The following is a 14,059-nucleotide window of genomic DNA, read 5'->3' as shown; positions in this document are numbered from 1 at the left end:
AAAATGCCCATATAAGATAGACCCGCTTGAAGACTAACTCAAATCCCCCCCTTTGCCATCAAATGACCAAAAGGATCGAAAATGAGGACTAACGCCCCTGAAGAATTTCAAGTTGATGAAGGAGCACCAGCGTTGTTGGGGTCATTTGTTGATGTGGGGCCTGTCGCAGTGTCGTCCAAGTCTTCATGCTCATCGGTGTCGCGCGATGAAGAATAAGAGCTGGATACCAAGGAAGGGACCTTGACCTTCTTGAATTTCTTCGGTGGAGGTGCAGACCAATCAAAATCTTCCTTGAGACCCATTTTCTTCAGATCTTCTTCACTATAGACATGGGACAGAATAGCCCAGGTGCGACCGAAAACCTCATGGAGGTAGTAGTGGTTTTTCTTCACTGCATTTTGTGTAGCGGTCATGTTGTGAAGAAATGAACCAAACTGACGCTTAACCCATTTATGGTTTCGATCCACCTTCTGATGAAGACTAAGCAGAAGCTCATGGTCAGTCATCACACGAGGAGCAGTGGCTTGAGGATTTGGCTTGGAGGCATGGGCAGCAGAATCTTGAGTGGCAGAGTCATCATTGGTGGAATAAGATGCAGCTTTGCGAAACTGACCATCCAATGGACGAATACCTTCATCAATGACAACATGAGCCTTGCCTTTTTCATCTGTTGAAGTAAAGGTCTGCTTGAGGACTTCAATCGGGGGCAAGTAGCTGAGGTGATTCTGAAAATCAGCCTTGAAGTTGAGTGAAGACCTTGTTCTGAGGAATCTCATGATCCAAGGTGCATAAGGCTTCAGCTCAAACGGAGAAAGTGCAGCATTTGCCAGAGTCCTCATGAAGAAATCGTGATAGTTGATAGGAATGCTATGAATTATGTTGAATAGCAGATTCTTCATGATGCCAACTATTTCCTCATCAGATGAGTCGTGGCCTTTGATGGGACTCATTGTCCTCGTCAGAATAAGATAGACAGTTCTGGGCACATAGAGTAAATCCTTTACGAGGAATTTGGTCCTTGGGGCTTGACCGGGCTTCAGAGGCTTCATTATCACTTGCATGTAATGAGTAGTGAGTTCAGGTTCATGGTACAGGCAGCGAGCTCTTTCACTAGTTGGACTGATGGGCAGGGCGTGAAGCAATTCAGAGGCTGGTGCCTTATAGTGAGTATTATCGGTCATCTAGTCCAAGACCCAGGTGTTGATATCTTCAGGATCACCTGTGATATGCAGTGTAGTGTAGAACTGAAGAATGAGCTCTTTATTCCAATCAACGATGTCAGTGCAAAAGTTGAGGAGGCCCGCGTCATGAAGCACACTAAGCACAGGAGTGAAACAAGGCAATGATTCCATGTCCACATGAGGAATATGCTCATGGTAGAAGATTTTGTCCTTGTTGAAAAGCAGTGAAGAATAGAAGTTAGCCTGGCTGGCAGTCCAGAAGCGCTTCCTTCTAAGACGAGCAAAATCATAAGGATTGTAGTCAGTGAAGAACACGTGCTCGCCGAAGAAATCATCAGCCTTGAATTTCTGCTTCTTTGAGAATGGATCCTTTGGCTTAGGGTGAGGAGTGTCAGTCAATTGCATCACAACCTCCGGGATCTCGATCTCAGGTTCCACAGGCTGAGGAATTTCAGGTGCTGCTTCAGTGGCAGCCTGGGACTTCAATTCTTCATTTACATGATCTTCAGCACTAGTGGCTGGAATTTCTTCATGGACAGACGGTGGGGCATGTGGTTCATCAGATCCCATGTGTACAGTAGTTACTAGGGACTGAGGAATTTGTTGCAATGGTGTGAAGAGTGGAGAGTTGGGGTGCTGACTTTCCCAAAATTCATCACTTAGCACCGGTGTGGTATAGTCAATGTCCACATATTCATCTTCCATTTCTTCAACGCCGGCCTCTTCAGCAGTAAACTGAGGCATAGGCGAGGAGACAACTAGTGTTGAAGGGATTGTATCCACTTCAATTTCTTCATCCACCTGCTCTGACGAAGCAGCAAAGGGATTCTCTTCATCGGATTCACTTGGAATCACATATTGTTCATCAAAAAGAACAAGGTCCTTCGATGGCATGGTTGAGATAGGAACAACATCAATTGGGTTTTCAAACGAGCTTGTCAGTGGCTTCATCTTCTTCTGAGCTGAAGAATCTGATGCAGTTGATGCTTTCCTTTTCTTCACCGCTACACGCTCTGCAGCCTTAGTCTTCTTCACATCTGATGCAGATGGAAGGATCGGAGTTGGGGTAGGCGCAGAAGGAGCAGAGGAATTTGGTTGAGTTTCTTCAGGCACAACTGATGCAGTTGCCCTGACGTCTTCACTTTCTTCAGGCGCACCACTAGTGGATGCCCTGGTAATTTCTTCAGCGGATGGAATGTAGTCATCAGCCCTGGAACTCACATTTTCTTCATCAACCTGATTGTCATCAGCGGTGCTGGCATTTTCTTCAGTCGGCTGAGCATATGCTTCAGCCCGAGGAATTTCTGGTTGTGTTGGGACTGCAACATTTGAAGTGAAGTTGTCAGCGAGTCTCACAAAACGAACCTTGGCTCCCAGCCAGTCAGCGTGGTATGCGTAAAATTCATCATTGAGTTTCTTGATCTCAGATTGAATTGTGACAAGTTCTTCAGTTGTCATAGAGACAACGTTCTTCTTCAGGGAGCGCTCATTTTTGTATTGCGCCTTCTTGATCTGCCTAGCCTTCTCATACTTCCATTTTTCTTCTTGTATGAAGTGAGTCAACATATGACTTTATCCAGGAGTCAGCTTGAAATCAGGCATAGGAGTATTTGGGTCCTTGTGCCATAGGTCAATGTACTCAAGGATCAACTTTGGATCCAAAAGCAGAGGCACACTTGTGCCCTTGGCTCTAGCGGCCCTGACTTGCCTGTCTCTGATGATTTCGGCAAGTTCCTCATCATCAGCTTCGTCTTCATCTGACGGCACTTGGAAGGCAACTTGCTTCTTCTGAGGAACGGGTCGAGAGCCTCGTCCAGCAGTTGTCTTGGTCTTCAACAGAGTGGGACCAGTTGAAGAATGAAGTGGTGTTGAGGAACTAGAAGATGCTCCTGAGGCAATAGAAATGCCCTTCGTCCTTTGGCACGTGGCGAGATGCGCAGGTGTTGAGGATTTTGTTGGAGCAGCTGAGGACTTTGGCGGAGGAGCTGAGGACTTAGTAGCAGCATGAGGAGTCGGCCGTGAGGGCTTTGAAGAGTCTGGCTGAGAGGGCATTGCTGAGGAACTTGGCCGTGAGGGCATTGATGGAGAAGCACTTGGCTTGTGAGCAGGCTTCTTTGGCATGGCCTTCTTTGGCTTGCTTGCAGAGGCCTCAACAGTGGCAGCAGCAGCAGCAGAGTCTTCATTGAATTTCCTCACTGCTTCTCTTGCTTGTCTGGCCAACTTGGCCTGGCGCTTGGCCCATTCATCAGGATAATCCTCACCGCGCTTGAGGCTGGTGGGATCTACTTCTTGGCCAGGTGCCAGCGGAGGTCTTGGGCATGGAGGATTTAGAGCGAATTTCTTCATGTATTTTGGAGTAACATATATGTACTCCCTCCACTCTCTTGCCCATCTCCTCTCTATTCTTTGGATGCGCACTTTGTGCTCATTCTTGGTTTCCTGGCCATGAGTGGCCTCATCAGGAGTGCAATAGTCCTTATATATGTCATCAGGGATCTCAAAAGCAGTATTGACCTCAGGCCTCTTTCCTCCTTTCTGTGGCTTCTTACCGTCAGCCATTTTCTTCAGTTGAGGAATTTGAACAATGGAATTGTCTAAAGATGTATGCAACTTTTCTTCGAGGAACGCTGCAAATGAGTTAAGTTGATGAGAACCTAGTGATTCAGCAGCTGACATGAGTACCTGTGAACAAAGTATAGTTGCGAGGAATTTGGAGAGGTCATATGCGTTCTTAAAGGTTTTTCAAAAAGAACAAGTTTGAGGAATTTGACCAGATGAGTCTTGAAGAATTTCACTAAGCGTTCTTTGTCTTAGGTTCCAGAGATGTATAGATCGAAAATCCACACATTTGAGGAATCTTGAAGAAAAACATAGCTTAGAAAAACGAATTAAGAACAGATGACATGTGAGGTGTTTTAGTGTGTGAAGATATGAAGAAAAACACCTTTAAGGATTTTGTAGAAATCATTTGAATCAAAGAGGGCAGTAAAAGTAACTTTTAATTACCCTGTACAAAGAACACGACGAACTAGGAAGTGGAGATGTGAAGTTCGTCAGTGCAGATCTTCCACGCCCTAACTCGGCAGAGGAAGACAGCTACGCCGGCGGCGGAGTGAAGAAATTTGTGGCCGGCGCGAGTACGATGACGACGAGGTCCAGGCAGTGAAGCTCTTCCTCACCAGCGATGATGAAGTAGCGGCGGCGCTAGGGTTTGAGAAGCTCGAGCTGGAGTGAGGTCGAGCGGAGTAAAAGAGAAGTGAGGAAGGGAAGGGGTATTTATAGCCACGATGAAAAACTGCTCACCCGAAGAATTTGGATGAACGTGCCCCTGGCCCTTCTCATTCACTTGACAAGTGTCACCCACGTACTGAGAAGTGGAGATCGTGTGAGATCGTGGGTGAATGGATAAGTGTTATCGTGGGATGTGGAATGGTTTGAGCGACAAAGCCGAAAATTTAGATAAGATAGGTTTTAAAGTTTCGTTCGCAATTTCTTCAGCTGACAAGGACACAGTAAAGATTTTGAACGAGTTTCAAATAGAACGCACATGAAGAATTTGTGAATAGAATGGGTTGAGTTTAGCATAGAGGGGGTTGGGTCCGATCACATTCACTTAGCAAAAAAACAACTTGAAGAATTAGTCATAAGTGAATGCTGTAGAGGACATAAACTCATATATATATATATAGCCAATGAAGAAAAACGTCGGAAACAGTGAAAACAATGCAAAGTTGAAAAAGAACTGAGGAAAAACTCAAATGAATATTCTCAACTTTTTGTGGTGGCGTGACCCACCGTATAAGAATGATGATTTCAGACACCGGGTACAATTGTCGTAGGGTTCTGAGAATCGGTCTTCGTTAACTTCTTCACACTTAGAGTGTTAGTCTTCATTGATTGAAGAAAAACGTTTCTTCATGTGTTGCACATCTAAGTCATCAATTTTGCATAAGTGTTAGGATGAGTGTCCTTTTCAAAGAACATTTGAAGATTCTAAGATATTTAGCTCACACCGCAACTTGCTAAATCTCTTCTCATCCAAGGGCTTTGTGAAGATATCGGCTAGTTGTTCTTCAGTCTTCACATGCTCAATAGAAATGTCGCCCTTCAACACATGATCACGAAGAAAATGATGACGAATCTGAATGTGCTTTGTCTTCGAGTGCTGAACTGGGTTGTGAGCAATCTTGATGGTACTCTCATTATCACAGAAGAGAGGCACATTCTTCACGTTGACGCCGTAGTCCTTGAGAGTTTGCTTCATCCACAGCAATTGAGCACAGCAAGAACCAACAGCAATGTACTCAGCTTCAGCAGTAGACAGTGATATGCAGTTCTGTTTCTTCGAGGACCAACAGACCAAAGATCGTCCGAGGAAATGACATGTACCAGATGTTGACTTGCGGTCCACACGATCACCAGCATAGTCAGAGTCAGAATATCCAATGAGATCAAGAGTCGAGCCCTTGGGGTACCATAATCCAAGTGTTGGTGTGTGAGCAAGATATCGAAGAATATGCTTCACAGCCTTATGGTGTGATTCCTTCGGTGTAGCTTGAAATCGGGCACACATGCAAACACTAAGCATTATATCTGGCCTAGATGCACATAAGTACAATAAAGAACCAATCATGGAGCGGTATACCTTATGGTCGAAGTCAATACCATTTTCATCAGTGCATAGATGGCCATTTGTGGGCATAGGAATTTTGACGCCTTTGTAATCTTGCATGCCGAATTTCCTCAGTACATCCTTGAGGTATTTCTCCTGAGATATGAATATACCATTGCGTTGTTGACGAATTTGAAGAATATGACATCAATTTCATCAGACAATAGAACATATAAAATAGTATGAGGACGTGAGGAATGAAAATTCATTTCTTCATGATTAGCTTGCGTCCTTTCAAGCATATTCAGGTCTCCAACAAATTCATCAGATGTTTAAGTTCGTCTGGAGACCTGACCCTGCATAATAGGTTAGTTCTTTTTCTTCACCACCCACATCTGAAGGGGTGGCAAAGAGTTCATCATTCTGGGAGCTCCATAAGAGAAAGGTGGCATAGATGCCAATCCACTTTGTTTCACATAAGAGAAGTTAGGGTAAGCATAAGAGTAAGCAGAGAAATTCTTTGAGGACTTATGAACATAATGATTTGAAAAATAATGCACATATCCATAATCCTTAAATCTTCCTTGTGAAACAGACGGGTTAGCACGATGATGTTCATATGAGGACTTTGATCCTTTTGAGGAATTTGATCCACGTGAGGAGTTTGGTCCGTATGAGGACTTGGATCCATATGAAGAATTTGATCTGGGGTTCATATTCTTCACAAGTGACGTCATGATGACATTCACCTGAAGATTTTCAAGGCACCTTTTGGGAACCCAGATTTTCTTCATAGGGGAATCGTTCCTGCAGTTAGTGCCAACATACTAGCAAATACTTCACCATTCTGATTTTTGAAAAGTTTATAGTTGGAGTCAAATGACTCATCAGAAGAATATGAAGATTCACATGTAAAGCCAGATAAGGTAGATGGATCCACTGAAGGTCCCTTTGCAGCAACCCATGAGGTTTTGGGATACTGCTCAGGTTTCTAGTAGGTCCCATCAGCATTGATTTTCCTTTCAAATGGAATACCCTCTTTCCTAGGGTTCCTGTTGAGGATCTGCTTTTTAAGCACGTCACAAAGAGCCTGATGCCCTTTGAGGCTTTTGTACATGCCTGTCATATACAATTCCTTCAGCCCTGCATCATCAGTGATACTAGCAATGTACTCAGATGAGGAATTAGTGATAGCAGAGGCAGTTGAAGAATTTGCAGCAATGGAAGTATTTGAGCATTCAGGTGAAGAATTAGCAGTTTCACGTTCAATGCACTTCAAACATGGAGGAACAAATTCATCCTGAGTAGCGTTGATCTATTGAGCGAGTAATGAATCATGCTGCTTCTGAAGATCTTCATAACTCACTCTTAACTGCTCAAGGTCTTGCTTTTTTTTGAAGAAATTCATAAGCTTCTCATGATTAGATATGAGAGTGTTATGATGACCTTGAAGATTTTCAAACTTGGACTGGAGTCCCTGGAGATTTTCAGTCAAGATTTTAGTGCGATCCATTTCCTCACCCAACATATCATCGCTTTTATCTAGCATATTTTGAACCTTTTCAAGAGCCTTTTCCAGTTTCACAGCAATCTTAGCAAGTTTAGAGTAGCTGGGTTTGAGGTTTTCATCAGATTCATCCTCACTAGATTCAGAGGAGGGATATTTGAGTACCTTTGAGCCTTTTGCCATGAAGCAATAGGTGGGAGCGTAGTCCTCGTCGTCGTCATCAGTAGTGTTGGGGAGGTCCATTTCTTCAGAGTTGAAGATAGACTTGCTGACGAAAGCAGTTGCGAGGGCTAGGCTCGCCACACCAGAGTCTGACTCTTCGGATTCCTCCTCTTCCTCATTTTCTTCAGATTCAGTCTCAGAGTCCATTTCCTTGCCAATGAATGCTCAAGCCTTCTTGGAGCTGCTCTTCTTGTGAGATGAGGACTTTGAGTTTCTTGATGATGAAGACTTTGAAGATTTCTTCTTCTTCTTTGAATCATCAGAACTGTAATCCTTGTACTTCTTCTTCTTCTTTAATTCCTTTTCCCACTGAGGACAATCTTGAATGTAGTGTCCAGGTTGTTTGCATTTATGGCAGAGTCTCTTCTTGTAATCATGGGATGAGGAATCTGATCTCAAGTCACCACCTCTTGAGGATTTACCAAAACGGCCACGTTTTGAGAATTTTTGGAACTTCCTCATGAGAATTGCTAGCTCCTGGCTCAGTTCTTCAGGGTCGCTAAGGCTGCTGTCAGAATCTTCACCATCAGATTCGGATACCGCCTTGGCCTTCAGAGCCCGTGATCTACCATAGCTTGGTCCATAGAGATCTCTCTTCTCAGCAAGATGAAACTCATGAGTGTTTAGTCTCTCGAGGATATCAGCAGGATCAAGTGACTTCTAGTCTCTACGTTCTTGTATCATCAATGCCAATGTATCAAATAAGGAATCAAGCGATCTCAGCAATTTCTTCACCATCTCATGGTCGGTGATATCGGCGGCACCAAGTGTTTGAAGCTCATTTGAGATGTCAGTGATGCGATCGAAGGTTTGCTGAATATTTTCATTGTTGAGTCTTTTGAAGCGGTTGAAGAGATTTCGAAGAACGTCAACTCGAGAGTCACGCTATGTTGAGACTCCCTCATTGACCTTGGACAGCCTGTCCCAGATAAGCTTGGCTGTCTCCAAAGCACTCACTCTGCCATACTGTCCTTTGCTCAGATGGCCACATATGATATTCTTCGCTTGGGAGTCGAGTTGCTTGAATCTCTTCACATCAGCAGCATTGATGATGGGAGTGGCAGAGGGAACACCATTCTCCACAACGTACCAGAGATCATTATCAATTGCTTCAAGATGCATGCACATCTTATTCTTCCAGTAGGGGTAGTCCAACCCATCGAAGGTAGGACACCCAGCAGAAACCTTGATCATACCTACAGTCGACATAACTACAACTCCAGGTGGTTAAACCAAAATCACACAGAACAAGGGAGTACCTCGCTCTGATACCAATTGAAAGTGCGTTATATCGACTAGAGGGGGGTGAATAGGCGATTTTTATGAATTCTTCACTGAGGAATTTCAGGGTGAGGAAATTCCTTAGCGGAGAACTACTTGCAGCGGAATAAGTACTCAGAAGTAAACATAACAGAACACAAGCATGGTCATCATGATGAAATGAAGACAAGCATAGAGTACGGAAAGCGTAAACACAGGATGACACAGGATGAAGACAAATAAACTGAAGAAATTGAACTGGGAAATTGGGAAAGTCTTCAGTCAAAGTCTTCAAACAGATATGAACAAGCACTCAACACATAACTGAGGAAATGGAAGGGTTGAGGAAATGGAACCGGGTAGCTTGGTGAAGACAATGATTTGGTAGACCAGTTCCAACTGCTGTGACAGTTGTACGTCTGGTTAGGGCGGCTAGGTATTTAAACCTGAGGACACACAGTCCCGGACACCCAGTCCTGAACACGCAGTTCAGAACACTCAGTCCTCACCGTATTTCCCTTGAGCTAAGGTCACACAGACCTCACCCAATCACTCATGGTAAGTCTTCACGCGACTTCCGAACCTTCACAATCTCGGTCACTCGGCGATCCACAATTCCTCTTGAATGCTCTAGACCATGACGCCTAACCGTCTGGAAGATGCACAGTTTTCAAAAGTAACAAGCGTCGGATCCACGCAGGATCAATCTCTTCAGTGATGCTCAATCATTTGGGGTTTGTAGGTGTTTGGGTTTGGATTTTCCTCACTTGATGATTTTCACTCAAAGTCCTCGGAGGATGGGATGCTCTCAAATGACAAGTGTCAGTTTCTCTCGGAGTAGCCAACCAGCTAGTGGTTGTAGGGGGCGGCTATTTATAGCCTAGGGAGCAGCCCGACATGATAAGACATAAATGCCCTTCAATGATATGACCGTTAGGTGGGTAGATATTTTGGGACAGCTGGCGCATAGCACAACAACGGTCAGAATTTTGAGTATCAAATTCCTCAGGGCTATCATGTTCCTCACTGTGTAGGCAATCCGCACTGGCGAATTCCTAACTCCTCAGTCAGAACAAATTCCTCACAGACCAGAAGAACTTTGTCTCTGTCACTGAAGAATATGACTGAACTGTATGAGATTTTCAATGGCTTCAATCGAAGGGATTGGTAGGTGTAGGATTTTGAGTTGAGCATCACATGAAAATTTTTCCTTAGTATTTCCTCGACCCCTTTAACAGTACGGTGTTTCATATGACTCAAGAAAGAGAAAATGAAACTACGAAAACAAAAGTCTTCACGCTTCATGTTCCTCAAATGAATACCAAGTCTTCAAGGTCACACCAATTTCTTCACTTTCAAAGTTTTCAGAAAGTCTTCAGAAATCCAAAGTCTTCAGTCAAAGAACTTTATTTCTAGGGGTCGACTTTCTCTGTAAATATCAAACTCCTCATAGATTTATAGACCTGTGTACACTCACAAACGCATTAGTCCCTTAACCTATAATTCTTCAATACACCAAAATCACTAAGGGGCACTAGATGCACTTACAATCAGACAAAAGCATTGGGAATTTAATGACTACACCACATGTACCCCAAGGATTGGCTTTGTGCTACCATACTAAATCTTTTTGTCACTGGTGTTCGGAATAGCGCTTCACGTCCTCCCTGCTCCTAACCTCCTCATGGCTCGAACTCTATGATCTTGGGTACATGCACTGTCGAAGAATAAGAGACAAGAGACAACTATGATGTAATTTTATTTCACATATGCATGCCGTTTATTCAAAGTCATTACATCGACCCCTCATACAAACACATCGGGTTGCAAAGGCTATGCCTTAACCCATTGCCTTGCCGAACTACTCACACATGGCGATCGGTTTGCACGAAGAAATCGCCGAAGAAGACATCAAGGTGAAAGCTTTATTGATAATATGTCTTAAAATGGTTGCCAGATGTGATACAAGATTACAAGTACGGCTAACTTGGAGATGGATTGTTGTGCTGGTGAAGATGGTGGTGGCTATGTATATGAGATGGGAAATGGCGACAGCTAGGGTCTGTGAATGGCTTCTGATGCGGAGATGGAGGTTCTGGTATCTGCTCTTCACGAGTCAGGTATGGGTCCCTTTATAGAAGTTGTTGGAGTGGACATCACGGTGTTGTGGACGGCTGGTACGAGCACACATGCTCGTACCAAACGCCATCCTGCGTTCTGTTGGTGCTAGTGCACCTCCCACTTGATTTCTTCTATCTCCATTTTGCTTCTTTCCATGTATAGGATTGATTTTCACCATATAGCATTTTTCCCGTGGAATCTATAAAGGGGGGGCGCGAACCTTTTTCGGTGAATATGTTCGAGCATATCACTTTCCATCTCCCGAGAAGTTGCACACTCATCTTGCTGCATATCATTAACCAGACATCAGAATCCCACATTGACCTTTCATGAATTTCAAGTGAAAAGAACATGTATTACAAGATAAGGCAATGACTCTCGTGAATAAAACTGGGCCAGATCCGAGTCCAATCCGAGTCACAGAAACCTCCATATGGCATCACACACGTCATTATCCATCCATCTATCCTTTTCCATCAACCGAGAGGAGAAGAAAAAAGTGCTGTAGTCTGAAAAAATAGAGACGAGTGAGGCAGGAAAACGACCCCTGACCTCCATTCTTTATTCAGAAGGAGATGCAGCTAGCACTCACACTCACCAGCCTCTCTCAACTGTGTATAGATAATTGCACATTGTGTGATTCAGAGTTTTCATTGTTGGAAGATTATGTAGGCTAGAGTGGAATGTATTATGCAGTACTGCATGCTCTTCTTTCACTTGGGCCCTCACAAGTTGCATAGTTGTTGAGTTATTTCTTGTAGCTGAAATCAAAAGGTGCACACGGGTGCAAAAAGTAATTTTCCTTATGACACAAAATTCTAGAACATATTCGGTATGTAAATATCTGAATCATGTATATTTTCTTGGAGAAGGAAAAAGTTTTGCAACCTTTATAAGAAGCCAAAATTTGCACTTTTTTAGAGCAGTGGAATTTACTTTTCCTCCGTGGGCATAAGACCATTCTTCTGTTTACAAATGCTTGCAAGCTCAGAGCCTCTCCAACAGGCGCGCAACACGCGGCACGCAAAAAAAGCGTTCACAACGCCGTTCACGCGAGTTTTTACGCGCCGCGGAGCGCTGGCTTCAGCGGCCACCGCAAAATAGAGCGCGCACGAGCTGCTCCAGCAGACGCGCTATATTCGTTCTCTTTTCTACTATGACTCGATACACATATATGTATAGATAGATAAAAACAATAGATAGATTAGACTAAAATGATAGATAAATAATACATAGATAGATTAATAATCGATAGATAAAAAACAATACATAGATGGTGCGTAGATAGTTCATAGCCTCCTCTTACGATAGATAAAACGATAGATAAAAAAACTACTCGTCGTCCTTCTCCTCCGACTCGGACTCCACCTCAGTCATGTCCTCCTCTAACGTCACAATGAAGGCGTCAAGATACCGCTCGTCTTCGAAGTCCCAGGACGAATCTCGGCAGAGAAGACGCCGGACGGGCACGTGCGGACGTTGCAGTTCTGCGATAAGGCTGGATGGCCAAGGCGCCCTTTCAGGCTATATGTGTACTTTTGTTCGGAAGTTTTGTACTCCCTCGGATTCATATTAATTGTCGGTGATTTAGTACAAAGTGGATTAGAGTGAGTATCTTTTTATGTACTTCTCTAATAGAACATACGAACTCTATGTAATTTTTACAAAAGAGCATTTATTCCATTTCTTTCTTTTGTTCTTAGCTAACAGGAGCAGGCCCCAAATTGAGCATGGGTGTACAGGTCTCTCAACATGGGCCAGATGCACTCCAAATTCGTTGCATAAGCGAGTAACTCTATTAGAGCATCTTTAGCAAATCTCACAAACCGCAGTACTGCAAATTTCTTTTACGGGATACTGTAAACGAATTGCGGTATCGCGGACGGCATGAAAGATCAGATTCGGTAAACACATACCGCATAATTTAAATTACTAGTTCACGCAACATACATCGCCAGAATTCAACACAGTTCGTACGATAAACTTAAAACATACAAGTTTAATAAAAAAACTAAATCTACTCCATCATCACCTTCTTGACGTGGAGGTGGTACTTCATCAAGGAGTTGGAGAGGACGAACGCCGGGTCGTAAATCCTTCTTCGCCGCCTCCACCCGCATCGTGGCACCTTCTTCCCCGGTGGTGGCCACCTCCTTCGCCTCGTACCACGCGTGCTCCGCCTCCCGGAGGCGCTTGGGTGCGGGCCAGAAGATCTTGTTGAGACGTTCGAAGTTGCGCCACTCCCGCGAGCCACCGCTGCGGGAGTGCGCGCTGCGCTCCCGTGCCTGCACTTTGCGCCACTCCTCCACCGGCGGGCGGAGGGAGGAGCTTCCCGCCTCGTCATCATGTCGGCGCTTTCCCCCTCTGCCACCCCTCCCGCGACCAGCGCTTGACACTGGGGTAAGCTCTAGGTGCCTGCGCGCGGCAAACTGCGGCCAGAGAAAGAAGGATTTCTCGTCGGAGCTAACGATTTGCGGCGGGGGGGGGGGGGGGGGGGGGGGATAGCGGATGGGAACCTTAAATCACGGCCGCTCCAGTATATATAGCGGAAACGCAGACGGTTTACAGGCCGCCCATAATAATTTTACGGGCCGTGCCATTTTTTCGGTATCTCAACAGGCCGGTTTTTTCACGCGTCCTGTTTATCCGTCGGAATTTAACGGGTCGTTGAGCTTTTAAAGGGTGTGCTAGAGATGCTTTTAGTCATGTATGTTGATAAACTAGTCTCATAAAAAGATTTATGCCCCCTGTTTAGCCAAGAAGGTACTTAAGCCTAACTGGTGAGCTCTTTGCAGTTTGCACCCTGCTAACCTAGTAGTCACACAATCGACTCATAGTTAATTCTTGAATTATTTAGCCCAGCCAGTCAATCCAGTGATTATCGTTGGATGTTTTCATTCTAGAGTTTTTTCCTTGGATATTTTACCCCATATAGACAAAATACAGTGATATTTTTCCTGAGATGACTGCTTTTTTCTTCTTCAGAAAAGGGCATGGCCTGTTGAGAGAGAAAAATGGTATGATTTCGAAATGCAGTCATACTAGACTGTATATATTCCATATTATTTTGCAACTTCTCCAGATAATTTCACATGTTGACGCAAGTAACTACATTTTGTAAACCTTTTGGCCGTGGAGAATTTCTGTACCTTGTAC

At 44.2% G+C, this 14,059-nt stretch overlaps 1 long non-coding RNA gene across 1 annotated transcript; it reads right to left on the bottom strand.

The window, feature by feature from the left end:
• Positions 1–10,688: 10,688 nt before the first annotated feature.
• Positions 10,689–13,528, bottom strand: LOC125517368 (uncharacterized). Its single transcript, XR_007287569.2, has 2 exons — positions 12,936–13,528; positions 10,689–11,188 (listed from the first exon to the last, which is right to left on the bottom strand). It is a non-coding gene; the product is annotated as an uncharacterized LOC125517368 (long non-coding RNA).
• Between the last annotated feature and the right edge of the window lie 531 nt (positions 13,529–14,059).

The sequence above is a fragment of the Triticum urartu genome, chromosome 6A (assembly GCF_056163025.1).
Source record: "Triticum urartu cultivar PI428250 chromosome 6A, HENAU_Tu73, whole genome shotgun sequence".
NCBI lineage: Eukaryota > Viridiplantae > Streptophyta > Magnoliopsida > Poales > Poaceae > Triticum > Triticum urartu.
The sequence above is the reverse complement of the archived record's forward strand: the minus strand, read 5'-3'. Positions and strand labels throughout refer to the sequence as shown.